The sequence below is a fragment of the Parus major genome, chromosome 1 (genome assembly GCF_001522545.3).
Source record: "Parus major isolate Abel chromosome 1, Parus_major1.1, whole genome shotgun sequence".
Taxonomy (NCBI): domain Eukaryota; kingdom Metazoa; phylum Chordata; class Aves; order Passeriformes; family Paridae; genus Parus; species Parus major.
Window position 1 is genome coordinate 36,171,992 of NC_031768.1, and position 23,687 is coordinate 36,195,678.

Consider the following 23,687-nt stretch of genomic DNA (forward strand, 5'->3'; position numbering starts at 1 on the left):
AACTCCTGTATTGGGAGTGGCAATCAGTCACCTAGCACCTGTGCAACCAGGAGATGGATACCCTAAAGACAAGATCCATCAGCCTTTAAAAATTAGATGCCTTCCAATGGATCTCCTCTGAAGGTTGAGGAGCAAACAGCCATTCCAAAGGCAGCACTTCTGTAAATGAGGTCAGCTACAGCCTTTAATAGAGGATTGAAATATTTCCTATTCAGGCCTAAACAAGGTCTGCTTTTGGTCTGAAAACTTAACCCTGGCTCATTATATTCCCACTTGACCATAAAAAATCTCTCACCTTTAGGGGAGAAGGGGCTTTCCTTTAGGATGCTGTGTGTGATAGGTTCGAATAGGGTGTAAGGATGGGAGTGACTGATGCATCTGATCAGCCAGGTTCCAGGACTCATCTCTGCCTTTGAGTTCATTTGTCAGTGGATTCAGCACAGTTCCTTCATATGCACACTTAGCAGCTACATTTAGCTATTGAGATTTTATCTCAATACAACTGGCATTGTGGCAGTTTAGTCATTTATCTGCTACTTAAAAAATTAACAGGTAGTTTATCTGGTTTGTATATGCAAAACACTTTCTTCATTCTAAAATAGATACTATTCATTCCCTGTGAGAAGGAGATATGCCCTGTTTGTCTTTACTAAAATAATAAAGTCCAAAGTCTGTTTCTAAAGTAAGAATAAATCAATTTTTTTACTTCACAGAAACAAAGAGATTTTGTGAGCCAAATCCTTTCCTGGTGTACTCCAGTCTGGTATACCCCTGCTCCCTTGGCTTAAGCAGATTTGGGGTGTTTTTTTTTGTTTGTTTGTTTGTTTTTTTATTTTTTTTTATTTTTTATTTTTTTGGTCTGACTTGAGATTCTTTGAGATAGTGCTGATTTTATTATATTTTACTCTATGTTTCTAATGCAGAATCCTAACCAAGTTATCTGTTTGTTTCTCCTCACAGGACCTCATCTGATCTTTAATCTCCCTCAGAAGTAGCTGTTGTTGCCTCAAAATAAACAGATCTGACATTTTGCAAACACACTGTCCTAATCCACTAGTTCCCTAACTAATATCAGTTGTTAGGCAGAGTTGATTAGCAGCTCTGTGTGGAGCCTCTGCCTGTTTGCAGAGCTGCTGGCTCCTGCCTACACTAGTGTATAGCAGAAATGGACTTAAAGTAAACAGTGTTGCTACACTGAAGATAACGAAACACGTCTAGATCAATTTAACTTGCAAGCAATTTTTTTTAAGGATTTTGCAATGTCAAACTGTTTATTTTCAGTGACAAATTACAACAAAAAGCAGGGGGAAAAGTCGGTTCTAAACTTAGTCTTAATCTAGTGGCAGAGAAAAGAAACCTTAGAAAGGTCTGACAATCCTGACATACTTGGAAGACCCTTAAATTGTATAATGATGTTATAACAGAGAAGAAAATTATATGAGCTCAGCTTAATGATAATAAGACCATTATTTAAAACCTTTCAAATACGCATAGATTCTTCTTCATTAGGTTAAGCTATATCATATATTTTTAGATCAATTTAAATGAAGATTGATATATGTTTTGTGATTTATTTCTACCAGTTCAACCCCCTCCATTCAATTCAGAAATGATAGCTCACATATACATATTCACAGGTGTTGTGTGCATGTGTGTACTCATGTGTATACCTGCTGTTTTTTGATAACAGAATAATTTAAGGCAAATTATGCAAATTAAAAATTATGTCTGACACCATAGGCTCAAGAAAAACAACATCAGTCTGGGAGCTAGGAAATGTCAGTGATTTACATTTCCAGCATCACACTGATAGGCTGCTCCATTTTATAGTAATTTACAGCATTTAATATTGTAAATAAGTTATCTTATGGTGATGTATTATACCACGAAGTGCAGTAAAAATAAATGCAGACAATATTTGATTTATATAAAACTTTGAATTCAGAGATTCATGGAGAATGGGAAGTCAAGCATGAAAATAGTTCTTTGGGTTTGAGAAAAAAAATTGTTTACAGAAATCATATTTTACACACACTCCATTGTCTTACAGTAGTACTGCATAGCGTATGCCATCACTAAGTTTTCTTTATGGCATTTCTTCTTTGGAAGTTGCACAAACTGAATCCAATGAATTATAGGAAATTTAATAACCCCTTGCTCTTGTAATAGTTTCTGAGACATGAAACCTTTCTACTGCTGAATGCTTTTTTGTGTTTCCTGGCATTTTCCAGGACAATAGCAAACAGCCATTTTCAAGTTTGTTTTTCTGGAAAAATTCACTAAACCAGTTACAAGGCAGAAACATCAAAGTTGCAGCATATCAAGCAAACCATCATAAAAGACTGCATAGTCAATAGTAACTGTCTGTGGCCTAGAAAACAATAATGACGTACAATTTGTACATGAAAAGTGATCTTAAGTCATGCAATGTGATTTGTGTTACCACTTGGATCTTATCCTAAAGAAACTCAATTATTAGAGCTTTATCACAGGATATTTTATAGCATCTTTCTGTTAACAATATTGTATTTTCAAAAGTTTTTTAAAAATACTTATTTATGCCTGAAAAATTTACCTATCTTTAAATACCTAATGATATAGATCACACACATTAGTGGTCATATATTTCAAATATGGTTACATATTTATTTCTATTACATTTTTAATTTAAAAATATATTTAGTAACAGTACAAACCCTGCTGTTTTCATTCTCTAGAAGCAACAGTTCAATGTCAAAATTTGCAGCAGGATATTTGGTAATTTCCACCAAGGTGCTAGGATATGACTCAGATCTTTTGGGTTTGCATGGACAGATTCTGGTAAACGAGGTTAAAGGAGTGGCTTCTGTGAGATGTCCAAATTTTCCTGTATGTCTGGCAGAGCCAATGCCTGGCATCTCCAGGATGGTCCCACTGCTGGCCAAGGCCAAGCCAATCAGGAATAATAGTAATGTCCCTGTCATAATATATTTAAGAAGGTAAAAAGGTTATTGGAAAAATGTTATTGATAAAATGTTCCTCTCCTCTCAGAGAAGTAATGAGTGAGAATATGTGAGAGGAACAACTCTACAGACACAAAGGTCAGTGGAGAAGGAGGGAGAGGAGGTGCTCCAGGTGCAGCCAGTGCTGAGCCTGCTGTTCAGGCTGTGGTGGAGCACCTGTGGCCCCGCTGCCCGTGGAGGTCAATGGGAGTGCAGAGGTCCACCTGCAGCCCGTGAAGAAACCCACACTGTAGCAAGTGGTTGCCTGAGAGAAGCTTGCGAGCCCAGAGAAGCCTGTGTTGGAGCAGGTTCCTGTCTGGGACCTGCAGAGCTGTGGAGAGAGGAGCCCATGCTGGAGAAGGTTTCCTTGTGACCCTGTGGGGTACCCACACTGCAGCAGGCTGTGCCTGAAGGATTGCACCCCATGGAAATGGGAAGCATTGGAGCAGTTTGTGAAGAACTGTTGCCTGTGAGATGGACTAAGACAGGAAATCATAAAAGACTGTCCCACAATGAATCAAGGGAAGGACTCCTCTCCCTGAGCAGCAGCAGGAACAATGTGTGACGAACTGACCATAACCCCCATTCCCCATCTCCCTGCACTGCTATGGGGTAGGAGGAAGAGATGGGAAAGAGGGAGGGGTGTGAGGAAAGTATTTTTAGGGTTTGTTTTCCCCTCATTATCCAGCTCTGATTTTGTTAGTAACAGATTCAATTAACATCCCCAAGCTGAGCCTGTTTTGCCTGTGATTGTGACCGGTGAGTGATCTCCCTCTGCCCTCATGCCAACTCATGAACCCTCCATTATATTTTCTCCTCCTTGTCCAGTTGTGAAGGGGTGTGATAGAGTGGCTTTGGGGAGCATCTTTCATCCAGCCAAGGTCAAGCCACTACACCAGAAAAGAAAGGAGTTTACACCTTCAGTGAAAAACACCTCACTTGGTGAAAAACACCTCACTTGGTGAAATTAATTGGAAAAGATACGTACTACTCAATACGAGTAAAGTCCTCACAAGTAAGGCTAAAATAATTACAAATATTACTTGCTGCATACTTATTTGTATCCATCAATTTTTATGTCTAGAATGCTGTACAACAGGAATATTTCTATTATTTTCACAATTCCTCTACCAATTTTATTTTGAAAAATATTTCAGATTTGAGTCACAAGTTTGGTTTTTTCATATTATTAGTTTTATCTCACTTGTTCACTGTGACACATTTTTTGTGTTTTAATAATCACAGTATTAAATCTTTATACTGTAGGGATGTCTCAGAACTGTGGTACAGGTAAGTGTGAAATGAAAACTCTTCATTATCCTTTGCAGAAAAATCTGTCGAGTTTAGAAAATTACTTTTCAGTGGAAGATATCTATTGGACAAGTTACTTGATTATTCATTAACTAAATTGAGGGGTAGAGTTCTCTCTAGCATGCTTCAGTTAGGGTCAGCTTAAGGATTCTCAGCCACGTACCTAATTAATTTTGTCAGACTCTGAGCCTGGCTCAGAGGGGAAGGTTTGGGGAAAATCAGATGGAAATAGGATGGCTTGCTTCATCCGTTGTCTTGAGGGAAACACACAGCTGGTTGTCCTCTATGGCCCATGACAACCATCTTCCCTTAATGCTACAAATACCAGGACGAAAATTCAATGCCTCACTCACTGAAGACCATTTTGCATGTAACATGTTTAACCTACTATATTTTCAATATATACACTGTTTTTATTAGGAATCTAACTCCTGTATTTCTAGGTTTTGAATTCAGTTGTCTAGGTTCGTTTTTTCTACATGCTGTGGATGGGCGCAAAGGATTTGGTATAATTTGCTTTTATTATTAAATATATTCATAAAACTGGACTCCATGACAATTCACTTCAACAATATTATCAGGTCTGTTGGCTGCTATAAAGTGAAGTAGGAATGAACAAATTCAAATTGATCTCTTACTAATTAGCATCTTTCTATAAAATCACAGCAAGATGTAAGACCATGAATACAGAAAATTGGTCTGGGAAAATAGAGACTGTGTTAAAAATGGCAACATTCTAATAGATACTAAAACTAATTAGGTTGGGATCTTCAAGGCAATTTACTTACCTTCCTGTCCATTTATGGAAAGCTATCTGGCATAAATTCTGTCAGTTGTGGAAACCCTCATTTGAATAACAGGCCATAAAAAAAATGACTGAAAGTAAATGATATAAAATTAGAGTCATAGAATGTTAAGGTATTAGAATAGACTTAAAAAATCATCTAATCCTAACCACCCCCAACCTGATCACTGGACCAGGTTGCTCAAGGCCTTATCCAACCTGGCCTTGAACACTGCCCTTTAACACAACCTCCCTGGGCAACCTGTTCCGGTATCTCATCACCCTATAGATACTGGATTCAGGACATTTCTGGATTGAACATACACTCTGGGAAGGCAAAAATTATTAAGGACATCAAAGTCCTCAGCTAAATTTAATCCTGACTGGAAAGAAAAGTACACTTGTAAGAAAAAAATTCAGTTGTTTTCTATTTTTATTACATAGGACTTTCTATTAGCACCTAGAAAAAATAATGCTACCAGATGAGAAAATCAGTCTAATATTTGGCTTTCTCTAATACCATCTGTTAAATTTCTTCAGTTTTCTCTTATGATGCTAGTAGAATTTCGACTGCCATAGTGACTAGATTTGACCACCCAGAATTATATATTTTCAGAATGCTTTTCCATCACTAAAACTAAATTTAAAATCTCTCACTGTTAAATCGCAACTATGTCTTCACTAGAGTTTAAACAAACTTCTCTTTAAATATAAACACCAAGACAGGAAGCAACTAAAAATATCTCATAAATATCCAAAAAATATTACATATTAGTGTAAACTTACAATATCTAATATAGCAGTTTGGCTTTGGGGCCATGTGTGTTTAGAAGGAGAAAATGTATATACTGTCAAATGAAAGTTAAAAGACACTAATACAAACTTTGTTCATTAACTCTGGAGAGTTTCCTTTTTTCACTGTCTGAAAAAAGTGGTTGGCCACTACCTCTGACTTCTCCCATCAGACTCTCCAAAGACAATTGAGCAATTACCCTTTGTCTGTGAGGTTAATTACCAACAATACCCAGCTGACCATTAAAGGCCTACATAATCAGTATTTGGGTAGACAGGAGACAGAAAATGTAGAAGTAAAACTAGAAAATGCTGGAGAAAGGAAACATCCACACTTTAGGTGTACTATGTACGTTCATCTAGCCATAGAATTTGTAGAATACCATTAGTTATTAACTCAGACACGGTTAACTTTTATTTGGCTGTAGCATTCTAAGGGTGCTCCTAATAATTTCTTTTTGATGCTGCCCCTGAGGGAGGGAAAAAAGACATTCACATTGATTGATATAGTTTTTCATTGAAAAGAAATTAACCCTCTTCAAACTGTGACATCAAAGTGTTCTTGAAACTGAAATTTTCAATATCCAGCATTTGCAAAGGAAGAAAAAAGAACTAGAGTGAAATAAAAGTGACGGCCATTTTTATTATTTTAAAGACTTTATCCATGACACATAATGTTAAAATTTTATTCCTGTGTGAATAAGCACTGAACCAAAAGCTTGCAGTTGTCCTTTGTATTAAAAATTAAGTATCAATAATAGAAAGGGTTTGAACCATGTGGTGACAATCTCTTACCCAAGGCTGCAACTTTGTGATCTCTTAGATCAAAGCACACATACTGAGTTAGCTGAACCACAAATCAGTTTTCCAAATTTGCTCACCCTACAACAAGGTAGATCTCCCCAAAAAAATAGAAGGGGTTGAGAACTGAACTGTCATCTGAGTCAGGAGCAAATCTCAAGCCTTGGGCCCCAGCACAGTTGCCCTGACCACAAAAGGAAGAATTCAATGAACAAAACTCATAGACAAAGATATCTAAGGCACTTAAAAGCATTTCAGAATCTAAGTTGCTCAGCAATATCTTGAGCCCATAACAGAGTACAAGTAAGACAGGGACATTTTCCGTCACCTTCTTTCTGCAACCCATGTCTTGCTTTGTAAGTAAATGAAATTCCAAATGTGCTTCAGAAGAGAGGTAAAACTAGGTTTATTCAAAAGAGAGGTACAAGGCCTTTCTGTCCTGATCCAGATGCTTGTGAGACTGGGATGTAGGGCACACCATGGAGTAGCTTTCCATCTCAGTATAAATAAAGCTGAAATTTATTTCAGAACATGCTGTATTCTAGAATAAAGAACATTTCAGGAGAGAGGAGAAACTTCAGAAGAGATTGTACTCTTTGGCTGGTCATTCTTGAAGGGAATTATATCCACTACATTCCTAAAAGAAAGTGGTTCTTATGATTTCTCATTTTGGTTGGATTAATCCTTACCATTTACCAATTCCAAAATCCTTTCCCTGACAAATTGGCAAAAATTCAAAGTTAATATAATATTTTTGTGATTTGCTATTAGAAATAGTTCAGTCTTAATAGTCATTTGAATTAATCCTTTGCTTATAGACAGATATATGTAATCTAAAAACTCATTAGCTTTTGTATCTCTTTATATTCCCAAATAATGTATATGCCTAATATGTTCCTCAGTCCTGTGTGAGTATTAATTCACTTCTAGATCCCCTTTGGTGTGAACCAACCAGCTCCTGCAAAGCAAAGTCTTCAAGTGACTCTTCAGATTATTCTTCCAATGGAGTTTTACTGGATGGCTTAAGGAAAAAAAAGAAGGAAATTTGCATATTTGCTATCCTGTGACTTTTGCAACATTTTGCCAGAAGAACCTGCATTTCCAAATGCTTCAATAAGATCTTAGTTCTGAGGTTTATGCAATCATCTGGTTTGGACAGACTTTGTCTACTATCAGACAATTTGAACTGAAAAAAATCACATATATAGATTGTGAGGGTCATCAAAACATAACAAGTGCTGAAAAAAACTCAGTCCTCCATGTTATCTGTTGTAAAAATTGATTCCCTCTGGAGAAGTGAACTGTTCTGGACCATTTAGCATTTGTGCCTGCCTGCAGCTGTGAAGTGCCAAAGAGTAAATTCTCAGTGTGACCAAGTATTTCTTCATTTTGTACTTCCATCACATTTTTTATACATGTTGTACCGTGGTTTGTGCACCTGAGTAAAGACAACTTTAGTTACCTTGATGAAGGACGATGCAGAGAACATTTCTTCTGTTTTGATTTAGGTTTTTGGGTTTTAGTTTTGTTCTGCCATAATTGAAAAATTTATTTTTGTTTCTATTGCTGCTTTTAAAATACTAGTATTCCTATTCCCATCTCCTTTTTTTTTATTTTTTTTTGTGGTGTTATTTCTACACATTACTTTCTACACTTGATGCATCTTTGTATTGATTTTTACTGTGTTGAGAATATCAATTTCTTTGTAGTTTAATACATTGCTATACTGGATTTCAGTTTAGTTTTGTTTTTTTTTGCTTGCTCCTGCTTCCCTTTTGGTAGAAAACCAACTTTTCCAGATGTATTACTTTTGGCACATATATGCTTCATTATATATTTTGAGGAAAGAGACATGTTTATCAGCCTGTGATTAGGTGATTGTTGTCAGTATCTTTCAGTTTCTGTTTATTTAAACCAGGGATTTTAATAGAGAAGAATAGTACCCTCCTCCAAAGTGATGTTGAGTGAGTAAATGGATTAATATGAATAGCAGCTTTATGTACTGCTATGGGAAGATACACATCATTATGGTAGGATAAGAGACTTATTCATTATTATGACTGTTGCTGAAGAACTTGTCATGCATTTAAGTGAGATAAATAGCATGTAAAAAATTCTGTGAGTAATACAGAAAAAGGGGATTTGTTTATTTTGTTGGGTTTTTTTTATAAAGTTGTGTAATGTCACTTATTCTGGATTTTCTAACATTTTAATACAACTTGTGTGTAATTAAAATTGATGAGAAAATCAAATTTGCTTTAAAATTGGGCTTTGAATAGACATGCAACTAGCTTACCGTGGGCTTTCAGAATTGTCTTTTCAGAGTCCCTTAGCTGATAGGATGGTTAATGCACCTGTATCTTATTTTTCTCCTTTCTCTTTTCATTCTCTACATTTCCACTTCCCTTCCAAAACTCAGGACAAAAATTTTTCCAAGTATGGTCTAGCTTACAAATCAGAAGTCAGGGAACAAATGGGAAATTATATCTGTGAACATACTCACATGGAAAAAACCCTTCCATTTGTTAGGCTCTACCATGGTTGGATTTTGCACAGACAGAGGCAGAAACAGATGTGGTATCTAAGGAGAGAAGAAGTGTTAAAAAAAACAAGGCCAAAATCAAGCAATAGTGGCAGACAGTAGGCTGTATGCTGCTCTTCAGATCTGAACAGTGTTGGCTGATACAGGCTGTAGATAATCAATGTGTCCATTTTGTTGACATTTCTGGGAAAAGAGGGGGGTGAAATTCTTCTGAGCCCTTTTTATTTTTTTGCAGCAGCAGCACAGATGACAGCTAGAAATAAACAGTGTTTTCATGGCTGAAATGTCTGCCAGGCATGATCATATGCAGGCTCTGCTTGAGGTAGCAAAATACTGAGCAAAAGGTTGGGGTAGTAAAACAACTTGATGAGAAGTAGCTGTAGCCCCACATTCTCTTTGCACATTCAACTCACATTGGTAATGCATGAGGGTGGTGAGCGCTGCTACAAGCACAGCTCCTGTTGAATCCAGCCTCAACTCTTGATCTGCCCCTTCCTAAGACCTTTCCCCCCTATCCTTTTGTCAATGATTGTAATGTTTATGTGAAATCAATAAAAAACTGTTTTTTAAGAAAAAGCGTGAAGTCCTGACCTTACTACAGAGCTGAGAATTCAACATTCAGCTGAGGATGATATCACCCACTGTGCAGAGCAACTGGCCAGCTGGTGAGAAATTCCGGCTGTCATCGCAGTGCAGGGAGTTAACATATTTATCAGATACTTGAGATGAAAAAGTGGTAGTTCATGGGGACTTTTTTTCCCTAAGCCATCTGGTCCTGAGGTGCCTATTACATCTATTATTGAATCATTAAAGTCAATGAGGTGAATAACACGATTAAACTTGTTTACTTGTCATGTAACAGTCGGTTAACAGTGAAATGTAACTTCTACTTTCTGGTTTACTCTGCATTTAAAATACATCTCAGTTCCCCTAAGTGATACCTAAAATTAATGCCAGATAAATATCTTTTAATTTGGAGTCCAATTTAAAAGTACATTAATTCTTTTAATTCTGCTCTACATAGAAATATATTGTTTTGCAATCCCTGCAAAGGCCGCTCCTTATAATTAAAACAATAAAACATAAATAATTGGCAATAAGTACAGATATGTATACTCATCATTTCACTCCACTAATCAGGTATGTGCACTTTTATGGAGGTTCTGCACAAAATGCAGTTTGCTCATGCAATTGTAGGAAAGGCAAGAAGCAGTAAATCTGATCAATATATAGAAGTCTTATTTGCATAAAAAGGTTTAAAGCATTTCATTAGATACACTCATAAAAGTGTGAATAAGCAGTTATTGTATTACCATAAATGGATTATACCTCTTTGTACTAAACCAAGATTTAAATAATATGGATTATAATGTTTGAATTAATTTTTAAAGCCAGGAAATCTTACTGTAGTGACAGTGATATTTAGTGTAAAGGTTTCAACAGCTATAATTAATGTTACACTAGAAATTAGGAACTAAAGATGCTCTATTTATGTTAAGACTTCCTTTTGAGATCTGCAAATTTTTAAAAGTGCAAATTTTCTTAGGCTTAATATGAAATATTTCCAGTCAAGAGGCTAAAGTTCCTAGACTTTAAATCAGAGAATTGATGAATAATATTATATAGCAATGTAGATAATTATTTATATCAAGAAAGATAGGATTACATAAAGTAAAAAACACAATTTAAAAATGTATGTATAATCATTGAATTTGCCAGTCATGTCCATATGGTCAGCTTTAAGTAGCCTCAGTGTTAATCAGCAGCTTCACACTTCACGCACCTAACCATCACACATTACACTATGTATTAAGAAAAAACTATAGTTTAAATTATTATACTGAAAAGATCTTCCTGGTAGCTTGACCTCCAGACACTGGTTTTTCAAGCAGGTAAAGTTGTGACACCTGGAAAAAATGTATTTCATTTTCCAAAAAAGTGAAATTAACTAAACAACACTACTGAGGGTTGTTTGAACCAACTGATTTAATTATACCCAGAAGTATGATAGGAACAAAATCATTGAATCATAGAAACATCACCCAGTATGTTGGGAAGGGACCCATTCAGGATGACTGACTCCACCTCCTGGGCCCACACAGGACACCAAAATAGGGATGTCCCACATAATCTCTGAAGTTGGTGCTGGAATGCAGTCCTCTTTACTCTGCAGGGATTTTAAACCAACATGAACACCATTCAAAGACATGTCATCAGCTGTTTAGGTGCTCTGCTAAATGAAGCTGTCGTGGATCACAAGGAAATTCCTTATCTATAATACCCGTGTCATTAACTCCATGGTTTATTTCCAATGCTAATCTATTGTCATCTATTCTTCACAGAAGAATATTTATTGATATTTGAGTCTTTGTATTCAGAATATGCTTCATCATTAACATTGCTATTGCTTTACCATTCAGACTGTTTTCCATACTGAATGCTTTGTTTTGTGTGATGTTGGTGGTTAGAATTGGGGCTGGTTTTTGCTGTTTTTTTGGTTATTTTTTTGGTTTTGTTTGTTTTTGTTTTGTTAATTTTTAAATTTTCTGACTATATTATAAAGAAGGATTACAGGTGAGCAGGTGTGTACCTCACTAGGCATAACAAAATTTAAGAAGAGGCCTAGACTCAGATGAAAGCTCACTGCATAGGATTTTGTTGTTATATTTCATTGTTTTATTACTAAATGTAATACTATTATTAAATGTATTATAATCTCTACTATTCTTCCTTTTACTGTCTATTTCAGTTCTCCAGCTAGGCACCAGAGAATAGATTTCTTTTTATTACATTGCATTGCTGAGTATTGTGTTGTGCTTTATTTTACTTATTTTCTTGATATTGTTTTTACAAAAATATAATTTTTAAAAAAATTTGGAACTACAGTGAAATGTTAGATTAAGGAGATTATTAGCATATTACATTCCGTTTATCTATCTGATCTTGATCTTTCACTTTGTTGATTACTCAGTAAAAGTTACATGGCAGTTAAAAGATTTTCTTTTTTTAATGAAGAAAAAACTAGAAAATTAGTAGAATCAATCCTGAAGTTTAACACAGCTGTAGATAAGTGATGTAGGGAGTTAATTGGAATTCCAAAGGGGCTGATAATTTTTATGCATATCTCCCTGAAATATCCATCAGTCTTTGCTCAGAATTTAAAATGATTGGAATGTTGCACAAATAAAGCAAACACAGAAGTAAATCTATGACAATCTTCTCCATTTTGAAGACCAGATAGAAAAGCAATGAAAATGAGATAGAACTGATGTCTTTGTAATTTAATGACTGACAATTAGATGGAGGCAGGAGGTACACCAGAATTAGTCCATTCATAATTTAAAAAGCACTAAAAGAAAACTCCAAACAAAAATTATTTTGTTACCAGAAACCATATCATCTGTTCCTTTACCACAGCAGGAAGTTTGTTAGGTTTGAATTTTTCCACGTACACTTTCTGAAAGGAAAATAAGGTGTTCAACATCCATTTATTTATTTTTAAATCAAGAAAGTTCCATTTAAATTTTAGAGTTCCTCCAGTTAAAAAAATACAGCAAGAAACAGTTGACACGATTTGGCTTATAGTCTTCTAACACCCACATTTCTCCATCTCTTCCACCTGGCAGCTTGGGAAAGCTGCCCAGGTTATACCAGAATGCTTTGGAACAAAACCAGTCCTTTAGCATACTAGGTGTTGACAGGCCAACCTGGTTAACACATGGTTTTGCCAGGAAAAAAAAAAATTATGCTCTCTGGATAAACTGAATCATATTAGCTTTGAACATGTCAGATGATCACTTGGAAAATGTAGCTACAATCGTAATATGATCCTATCCATACTGTTAAAAAAATCTGACTGACTGAAAAAAATAGCAGTCATCACTTCATCCTCAGGTTCTGAAGGCCTTTGGGGGAAGAACTAATGAAGTCAGGTCAGAATAGGTATATTATGCATTATTTATACTTTTTCTCCTTGTTAACCCTAACAAGTAGATGCATCACACCCTGGAACAGCTTATTTACTTGTATTGATTATGAAGGGAGCCTAGAAGGGAAAGCTTTAGGGTAGCAGTCTGTACTGCTGATGTCTACAAGCAGGCAAGGCTTATCCTTGCAGACATACTCATGATAAATTGTAGAATAATATATTGCTCTACCTAGGTAGCATCCAAGCTAAGCTGAGTCCCAACTACAAAGGCAAATATAATGCCACAATATTCATTTAATTATTCGTGAACATCAGAAATTATTCAAATGGATCTTTGGGATAAGGATTTTTCCTGTTCTTATTCTTATTCTTATTCTTATTCTTATTCTTATTCTTATTCTTATTCTTATTCTTGAAGTAGTATTTTGTGATGTTATTCTCAACTATCTGGAATGATGCAGATTGGACTATTTCTAATTTTTCAAGCTGCTCTTTAGAGGTTAGCAAAAATTCCAGTTTTTAGTAAGAAAGCTTGTCTTACTAATGAGATTAAGAATGTTTATCTCCTTATTTGTCTATTTCTGTGACTTTTGCAGATAAACAGTGTCTTTAAGCACAGACAGAGGAAACACCATTTTTAACCTTTGGTTACCATATCCAAATATCTGTCAGTGTTGGTACTGTTTAAAGTGCTCAAAGAATAATCCTTTTTGCAGGTGCATAGGGCCTAATTATTTTTTGGCAAAAAAGGACAGTGTGACTTGACTGTGCTGTGCTTCTCTGCTTAGATGTTCTGCATGATTAGAATGTCTTTAGATAACAGAACTGCCCCATTTTGGTGCTGTTTATGGAAAATTATGATATTATTGGTGTTTACAGAGAATAGTTTTGTTTTCTGACTACTCTAAAACATAATTGATTTATATTTCACTTTTGTTAAAAGAATTTCTTTGGTGTAGAGTTGTATAAAGCTTTCAAAGGTTGAGCGAGATAAAATTTTCCCAATTGTTCTGCTTTTCTTTAACATTGGTATAAAATTGTACTTTAAAAAAGATCTAAAAGACATGTGAAATGTGTCTTTGGAAGCATTCACAAGCCATATAAAGTATATTAAAAAATTCAATAATTTATATACCATACCTGAGGATATATAAGGATGCTGTACTGTAGCAGACCAGTAGCTCTTCAGAAAAAGAACTAAACTTTTAAAGACAGTCAGCATCATCAATAGCAAATTTTTATAATAATTTTAATTCTTTCTCAGTGGATGTCTCTACCCTTTAAAAAATAATCTAAACATTACTTTTCAAATCCTCCCTTTAGTAAATAAATGAAGCAGCAAAACTGGAAAAAAGTATGAATCCTCAAGACATGAATTTATTTTTATTTCCAAAAGGACTTAGAGAAACAAAAGCAGATGCAAGGACCACCCTGTTCTTTGCTGTGTTAACTAAACAAATATAATGTTTTATTTGGCTGGAAGCAAGATCAGAGGTTGAAAATTGTAATATCATAGCCACAGCTCACTTTGCCCTGCAAGGAGAAATTGTGTTACTGTTTACTTGGAACTAAAGCTTTCCAAGAACTTGTATTATCTGATACCAAAGAAATCCCTTAGGCCATTTATTTAACCCACCTATATGCAAGGTCTCCAGCAGCTCTCTAGTAACTACCATCAAAAGTTAATCATGTTTAAGAATCTTTAATTTATTGTTTCGGTGTTGCCACTGTGAGGCAAGGTGGGCATTTCAGCAGAGCTCTTTTTCATGTTTTTTTGTAAAAATGGGAAAGATGGCACATATTTGCAGAAGCTATTTTTTTTAGGCAATATCCTAACAGGTGGTTAAGAGAAGGTAGCAAAACCTAGAAAATTATAAAGCAGCTCATTTATTTAATTGCTTAGATATAAAACAGTGAATCCATGTTTAGAGAAATCTCTAGGAATTTATTGATTGTGATAGCATTTTGTTTTGATTTGGTAGGGTTTTTTTGTGTGATTGCTTTGGGTTTGGTTTGTTCTGGTGGGTTATTTTCCTGTGTTAACACCATGTATAGATCATACATAGTTTTTTTTTAAAGGCTTGATCCTTTTTGCTGAGGAACTTCTCCCAAAAGACAGGCAAAGAGATAACTACCATGAAACATGTTCCAGAAAATGTAATTTCTGAGGAGAGCAAGGAGTCCTCTGAGAGCAGAGAAGTGTATAGCACTGTATACTTATTTAAATGAAGAGAGTGAGCTTCCCTTGTGGATTGAAATGGAAATGTGACTTTTTATCTTGGGATTGATAGGAGTTCTGTAAAACTGTGAACCACTTCATCTTTCTTTTAAGAAGATGCATACTCTTGAACACCAGGCCTGGTGAAGTCCTAGGTGTAAGGCAGCAGCTTCTGTGAACTCCTTCTGCCAGGGCCAGCCTCAGCACAGAAAGCAAGCCATGCTGGGACATGTACCAGGGCAGTCAGAAGCACAGAAAACCGCACATCAGTCATCAGAGGATCCTCCACCTGCCTGGATGCAGCAAAGGACAAAGTAAAATTTCTGTTGCTCTGCCACGGCTTCCACCTTCTCGCTTAAAAACCTACACAGCCCTTGGACAATGGAATCAGACTCATTTCCCTTGACTGGAGATTGAGATTGAGCTTAATTTAAGCTCCTTCTATAGAAAATTGATAGGTTTGAACCTCTCAGAGGCTGAGATGAATGAACCCTCGCAGATGATTCTTACCTACAAAGGGATTAGAATTGCTCCACTCCTCAGCCAGGTGTTTCAGTCAAGACACCACAGAAAAGTGACAGAAATAGAGGCCATAGGAGGTGATACGAAAAAGCAGTCACATCTATCAAAGGAGACTTTGACTAAGCTCTCTCGGATGATAGAAATAAACTTCCTAGTTGAGACACAATATTTTGTGGAAAAATACTATCAAAAATAAGAAGTTCCACATGTAAGCAACTGTGGTAACTGGAAGATATCAGCAAAATAAGAAATGGCTTAAAAGGTATGTGGGAGTCCTCAACACATGCGTCAACTGCCGTGGAAACAAGGTAAATTTAAGAGTGTGCCCTGTCCACACAGGAGAAATATTTTCATTAGGCTAAATTGAAAATTGAAATTAGGCTAGTTTAGAAGTAGATCTAGTGATACTGGACCAGGGTGGGGGAGGGCTGGAAAGTGTGATTGAAGATGGCCCCTTGTAGTTTTTGCTTTTCATTTATTACTTTTGAGAAAAAACTCCAACCTAAAAGTTCCCAGATGCCATTATTTCCTGATGCTGTTCTACGATTTTTTTCCTAAATTACATTATTTTAGAATAATTTTCACAACATTATTTTTTTCATATTTATTGTATGATTTGCCACCTTTCTTGATGTAGGGTGAAGACCACATAATCACAGGATCAATTTGTTTGGAAAAGACCTCTGAGATCATCAAGTTCATGACTGGACATCACCATGTCAACTAGACCAGAGCACCGAGTGCCATGTCCAGACTTTCCTTAATCACCTCCAGGAATGGCAACTCCACCACATTCCTTGGCAGCCCATTCCAATGCCTAATCACCCTTTCTGTAAAGACATTCTTCCTGATGTCCAGCCTAAACCTGCTCATCAGCAGTTTATGTCCTGCACAGATGTCTGGATTTCTGCCACAAATTAGACTTATAAACAACTAAGTTTTCCAGTTCCAAAGCATCCAAATCCCAATTTTCAAGACCAAATGTGCTGGAACAATTTATTTATTTTCATTTTAGAAAATATGATTCTTTGAGAAAAATGCAAGTGGTGTGGATGCTGCTGGTAGAGGGTGATATTAATAAGTTCATGAGTGTTTTCCAAATATTTTCTCCATTCTATTAGTATTTTTAAATAGGTAAATTACAGTGTTTTTCAATGTAAAAATAGTTAATTATTGTTAATTATAAGAACACTTCTAATATTATTTCTCTAAAGTTTGTTTAGAGTTTTTGAAAAAAAAAATTAAAAAAACAATACAAAAGAACTTTCCTTTTCTGATCCTCTTCTTGCAATTTATATATTAAATGAACAAAGTTAATTCATCTACATTTGAAGAATTTTTTTCATGTTATCCATTGCCATATTTTCAAATCAGTATTCCAATGCTGTTCTCTTTAATTACCCATCTGAACTGATTAGTCATGAACTCACAGCTTCTCACAAGCACTCACCTCCCAGCAGCTTCCACTAATGACTGCTGGATGTCCAGTTTGATCATCACTTCCTCCTGACTTATCTGAGTTTTCTGTAAAGGATTATTACAGCAGTAGCAAGACAGAATGATGTGACACTATAGTACTTTGCAGAGTCTCATTTCTAATACACTCTACACTTTTATTGCACATTTTTCCCTCTGTAGACCTCTGCTCTTCACAGACTGTATACATAGCTACGTGTTTCAAATGAAAATAAAACTCTTCTGGAAGCACATGTTATTGCAATATACACTCTTCATTTAAGGCAAAGTCTGCAGTTTAAGTTCCTACAGGAGTTTTTCCCCTCTAAAATATTTGTTCAGTCAATAGTCATTCTCTCACAACTATCTCAAAGGCATTCAGTCAAATACTTCAAGTTCCAGTAGGACAGGACTCCTACTTTCTAATGTTAGGTGAATCATTAATGGGTACAATCTCAGATTTTCTTTCAATAACAAGTAGCAGATAAAAACATAAGATGAATGCATTTCCAAAATCCTTGTCTATCTATAACTAGAACACAGAGGAAATCCTTTCTTTCAGGAATTGCAATTCAGAAAAATGTTAAACTTTTGTATTGATTAAGCACTATTGTAACTGGTTGGAATAATTTAATCCCTTTTTATATCTGTAATATAACATTCCAATATATTAAGGAATGAAGAATTATCCAGCATACTTCATTTATATTAAGTGGTTTTGAAAACTAATTCAATTTTTTCTGAAAGGAAGTTTGAAAAAGTTACATATTATTTTGCATGAAGTGCAAGTTCTCAATATGGAAAAAAACTATTGTCCAGAGATTACAGACATTTTTTTAGGGGAAATAAACCCCCTACACTTCATCCTAAGCTTCAAGGAAAAGGAAAATCTCTAGAAAACTTTTAATATTATATTGATATTGTAATAACAATGTTTCCATCTGAAATATCTTTCCAAGAGTAATACTTCCCTTCAGACCAGTCATTTGATGTCAAAATAATGACAAAGGTATTAGTCTTTATCTTATAAATTAGCACAGCCTACAAGTCAAGTCATGGAACCATATTGTCATAGTTCTGCATCAGAAAATATGACAGTACTTCCTGACAAAATTTGTTAAAAAAATTATATAAAACTTTTCTTTTTTTTTTTTTTTTCTGATAACCGTACACTAATATATGACAATTGGGTAGCTTAATCTGATATAAACTGCTCATATCCAAAGATTTCTAAAAAGCAAGGATTCCATCTCAAGGGTTTTTTTTTGTTTTGTTTAATTTTTTTTTCCAACAAATTAATTTTTCTATTTTCTTACAGTGTCTCATTGTAAGAAAACAAATAATTTATACTTATGTTTCTTTTCTGAGTTACATATTTTTTTTTATCAACAGACCAACATTTAAAGATCTTTTTTTAAGGTATGTAATTTGCCTTCAATGGTTATGAAACCTGAAGGGAAAACTGGAATATTTAACACATAAAAAGAAAAATCATTGTAGTGACTTTAGGTAAATATACATACGTATATTTTACTTGTTTCTATGTCGTAACAAGAATATTATGTACCCCATCCGCAGTACAAAAGCTTGAATAGGAAATCTTTGTGTAGTTTTCTAAGTTTTGTGGTTATCATCTGTTTAAAATTGGGAAAGTTGTAGAGGAAAAGTCTTTAATTTTGGTTGAAATGTATGTGTTACTGACTATACTGATTTACTTAAGAGCATGTGACTACAGCATGAATTTAAAGTCTTTTCCTATTTTGTGGAGAGGAGGGGGGAATTTTTTTATTCTTCTTGGGTTTGGTTTTTTTTGGTTTTTATTTAAGTTCTATCTGTGTGCATTCCTATGTTTCACATACAGAAGGAGGTAGGTCTAGCTGGGTCTGTAACACTGTCCTGCTTCAGGAAATTCTTAGCAGAGGTAGTGGTCAATTATGCAGAGAAAGAACGCTGCAGCAGGGTTTGCCAGCAGGATGTGGGGAATGTGTTACTTTCTAAATAAAACCAAGGGGTTTGTGGATATGGAGCACTCAGCAGTCTGGATATGCACCATCTGCCCACCACATCTTTGTGCCCCAATTTTCACTAGGGAGCAGTGAAGGCATACAGAGAGCAATGGACTCCTGTGGATCTCCCGGGATGGGTGACTGCAGGGCTCCAGACTTCACCTAGAAGCAGACCTATCCCTTGCTCATACAAAGGAAATTGGTCTCCAAGTAGATGCTTGTCTGTCCCTGTGAAGTGAAATCAGGAGACTATGGACTGGTATGAAATACACTGGCAAGAAATAGTAACTCTTTAAGGTGATTCTTTCCTCTTCTTGCTTCCTGGAAATATTCTGAAAATGTTACTTTTTTATAAAATAATTACATCAGATGCCATTGGTTCTTGACTGTTCAAAACTAGCAAAAACTTACAAGTATGGATTACAGGTGAGTGCTGAGTAGTAAAACATAACTTTTTAGAAAATAAAGCATCTTGATTTATCTTCTAATCACCTTTGAAATATTGATGTAGTGCCTGTGAATACTGATCATCACTACAGAATAAACCAGAAAAACTGTCTTAGTGAAGTTTGATCAGCAACAGTGGATGTGTGTGTTCAAAGAGCCTAGCCTAATATGAGAGTCAATATGTTCAGGCTTACTGCCAGCATATTTCTTGGACTAAGGGAATCAACTGTTCTGTCACATGTTTTCATTAAGTATTTTTGGGAGTTTAGTCCCTGACAATTACTTAATACAATTATTTATATATTAGGAAAGATGACTGCATATTGAGGAATTTGTTCTAATTTGATCAAAATTGTTAAGAAGGAGGTGAGGTGCATTAGACTCAGCTGCTGTGAAGGATAAGCACGTCATCATTCTCTTAATTAAAACTTGAGTATGTCTCACAGGATAAATAGTGTAAAAACATAAGGACATCAAAATAAATGCATAAAAATCTCACATTCACTGTTCTTCCTTATTACCTGTGTTAGATATGTTTTCCCAATTTGTCAAGAAAGTTGTTTATACAGTTCATCTCAATTCCTGATCCTTTTCTAATCACTTTGTCTTGTGTGCTATTGATAATAATTTTTGAACTCAGTTGCCTACATTTGCCCCCAGCTTCTCCTTGAAATGGGAAAGAATTGCAGCTGTTTAATCAAGTTACACAGCAAGTAATTTTAAGTTTCTTTCTAATTAGTTCAATGAAGGTTAAACCATATGACAATATAGACTAAGTTTGATAATTACATACTTCATTTAGGGGAAAAAAGTGCTCATACTGGTGAAATTAGTAAGACTTTTGTATTCTTCTTCCTTGATATTATCCCTGTTTCACTCAAACTGAATATATCACCAGCTGGAGAAATGTGCAAAAATAACTTCCATAGGCTAATATAATTAGCTAACTAGGGCCACGCAGAGTCCTCATAGGAATAAAAACCACCAACCCCCAATCACCAGAAAAAAGACATGTGAAAATACATACCAAAACAACTACTATATTCACATATAAAACCAGACAAAATTGAATGAAACCAGAGATTTTTTTTCTTTACAGATTCTATGTCAGTTAGATAAATCTGGAAAAAAAAAATTGATTTCTGTAGAAATATTGCTGATTTCAGAAGGTACAAATGAGTCAAGATTGAGACCCCAGAAGTAGCATTTCATGATCCTCAGTTGCAAAGTGTCTTTAAAAAATCTTGTTCTTATGGTTCTGAAGAAGAGATAAAATAAAACAGAATAAAAAAAGGAGCGCAAGTAATTTGTTTTCTTTTTACATAATTTCAGTAAAGGCCAGATTCCAATTCCAATAATATTTAAGTAGCTTCTGCACTAAGGGATTCTAACCTTCATCAAAGGGAATCTTACTAAGACTTACAGCAAAGGTCAGCTTTCTATTGACTGGTCATAGGTTTTGTGTGTACTTACAATGTGAGATTGCTAACAATGCAGTGATTTATAGGATTTTGAATATATCTTTGTTGTTCAGGAATAAAAACCACCAAAATCAGCAAATAATATATTTTTATTTCCTTATATTAGGGTTTTAGATACTAATTCAGGTATCATTTTTCTAAGTCCTAATACAAATTTAATTCGTTTGAAACCCAATCCTGAAAACTTTTTTCCTTCTAAGCAAATCTTATTTTCTTTTCAGCTAAAAATAATGACATTCATATATGTTCAAAAAGCATGAGAAACACAGATTTTATAAATGTAAAAATGACCAAAAGTAAGTTATTCCGTCCACTTGCAAAAAAACAGACAAAAAATCCAAAGACATAAAAGTTATCAATCTTTGTTAAAGAAATGGAAAATCTATGGTCATGGACAAACAATTTTAGTCCAAAATTTATAAAAGCCAAATATTCTAAAACTATTTTGGCTGATATTGGAAACTGGTTTTATTTAATTAATGATACAGTAATATTTTGATATATTAACTATACCCATTTATGATACTTCCTTTCACTCTGTTTTTAAATTTTACAAAAAAACCAGTATTTTAAAGATCCTTAATGGTCCTAAGTTGTCTCTAAGAGTGCTTAATTTGACCATACCCTTATGGAGACATAATATTTTACACTGCATAAAATACTCTGATTTTACCTTCTATTTTTATGTCAATAGTTTGAAAATAATTCCTGAAAATAATTTCTTTTTTATTAAATAGGTATCTGACACAATAAAATAATTACTGTAATGTAGGATCAGTCTTAGTTTCTAATAAGTGCTGCTGTAAAATTACTCCCATTATAGACATTCACTTCTACAACCAGCAGGTGATACTCAGTTCACCTTCATCAGTGAGCCTGATATACTACAACTGTCACAAAAAAGCACTTTTAATCATTAGGTGAATGAACTTTTAATCAGGTAGCTGAATATAATCACCTTTTGAATACTCACACACACAAGTTTATATAGAGTACTAGATGATTTTTGAGAAGTAGGTACCAGAATTAAATGAGTTCAGAAATCTAACCTCTCAGCTCAATTAATTTTAATCTGGCACAAGTATAGATTCTATTAGCCTTTAGTATGATAAATAGTATGTCTCCTCAGTAAAAACACATCTAGTGAGAAAAGCATTAAATGCTATTTGAATAGCAGAACTTAATCCACGGTAAATAATTGGAAAGGGCTCATTTGAGTTCTTGCTCTCCTTAAAAAAAAAAAAAATAAAGTCATTTAACTACACAGACTGAGTATTAGTCTTAACTTGACACAAGAACATTATACTGTTTGTCTTTTCTGAATGCAAGTGGGGTCTCACAGTTAATTCTTTCATCCAACAGCTATCTCTTGAAAGATTTGTCCCTGCTAAAATCTCCATTTCCTTTGGAATTCACAGGATACTTGACCAGAGTGCTACTATTTATTATAGGGAGGAGAAACTGGATTTGAGTTGGTCAACACCTGTTGGAAGGGGTTTTCTAACCACTGTTGTGGTTTCAGCCAGCTGGCAATTTAAGCACCTCCAAGTACTGCTAAGCACCAGCTGCTTGTTCCCCACCCCTCCACGATGGAATGGGGAGAAGAATCAAAAGTAAAATTGCAGTTTGGGATGAGAACATTTGAAAAAAATAAACAAAACATATTATTAATAATAATAATCAGTAATAAAAATCACAACAATAATAATAAGAAGAAAAAAACAAACAAAACCAAGTATTGCATAATGCAGTTGTTTCATACCTTCTGACCCTTACCAGATCCCATCCCTGAACCCTATTTAAGCCCCCTTGGAAGTAACTTTCCCAGCTTGTATACTGGACAGGATTTATCGTGTGGAATATCCCTTTAGCTAATTTGAGTAACCCACCCTGGCCCCCTCCCAAACTTTTGGCATTGTCCCTCACTGGCAGAACATGAGACATAAAACGTCTTTGATATAAGATAAATACTTCTTAGCACCCACCAAACATAAGTATATTATCAACATTATTCTCATACAGATTCCAAAACACAGTACTGTATCAGCTGCTAAGAAATTAACGTTATATCACATGAAGCCATGACAATTATAATTTCCTACAGACAGCTGTGGATCATTTCTGCTGTGTAGACAAACATTCAGTACCTTTGAATTATATGTGCAGCCGTTATCATTAAACACTGAATTAGGGAAAATCATACATTTATTGCAAAATACCTGGAAGGAAGAATCAGTATGCTTCTAGATGAAGTGTAGCACTTCTTAAAAATTCTTGACAACTTGAGAAGTTTTAAAATTAAGAAGCAAGAAAATTAGAAGAACAGTGATTTCAGGTGGAGGAATAAACTTGTCTCTGACATCTGCTTATTGCTGTTCTTATTTTCTTTACCTTCCTTAACGGGGCTAACGTGCTCCTC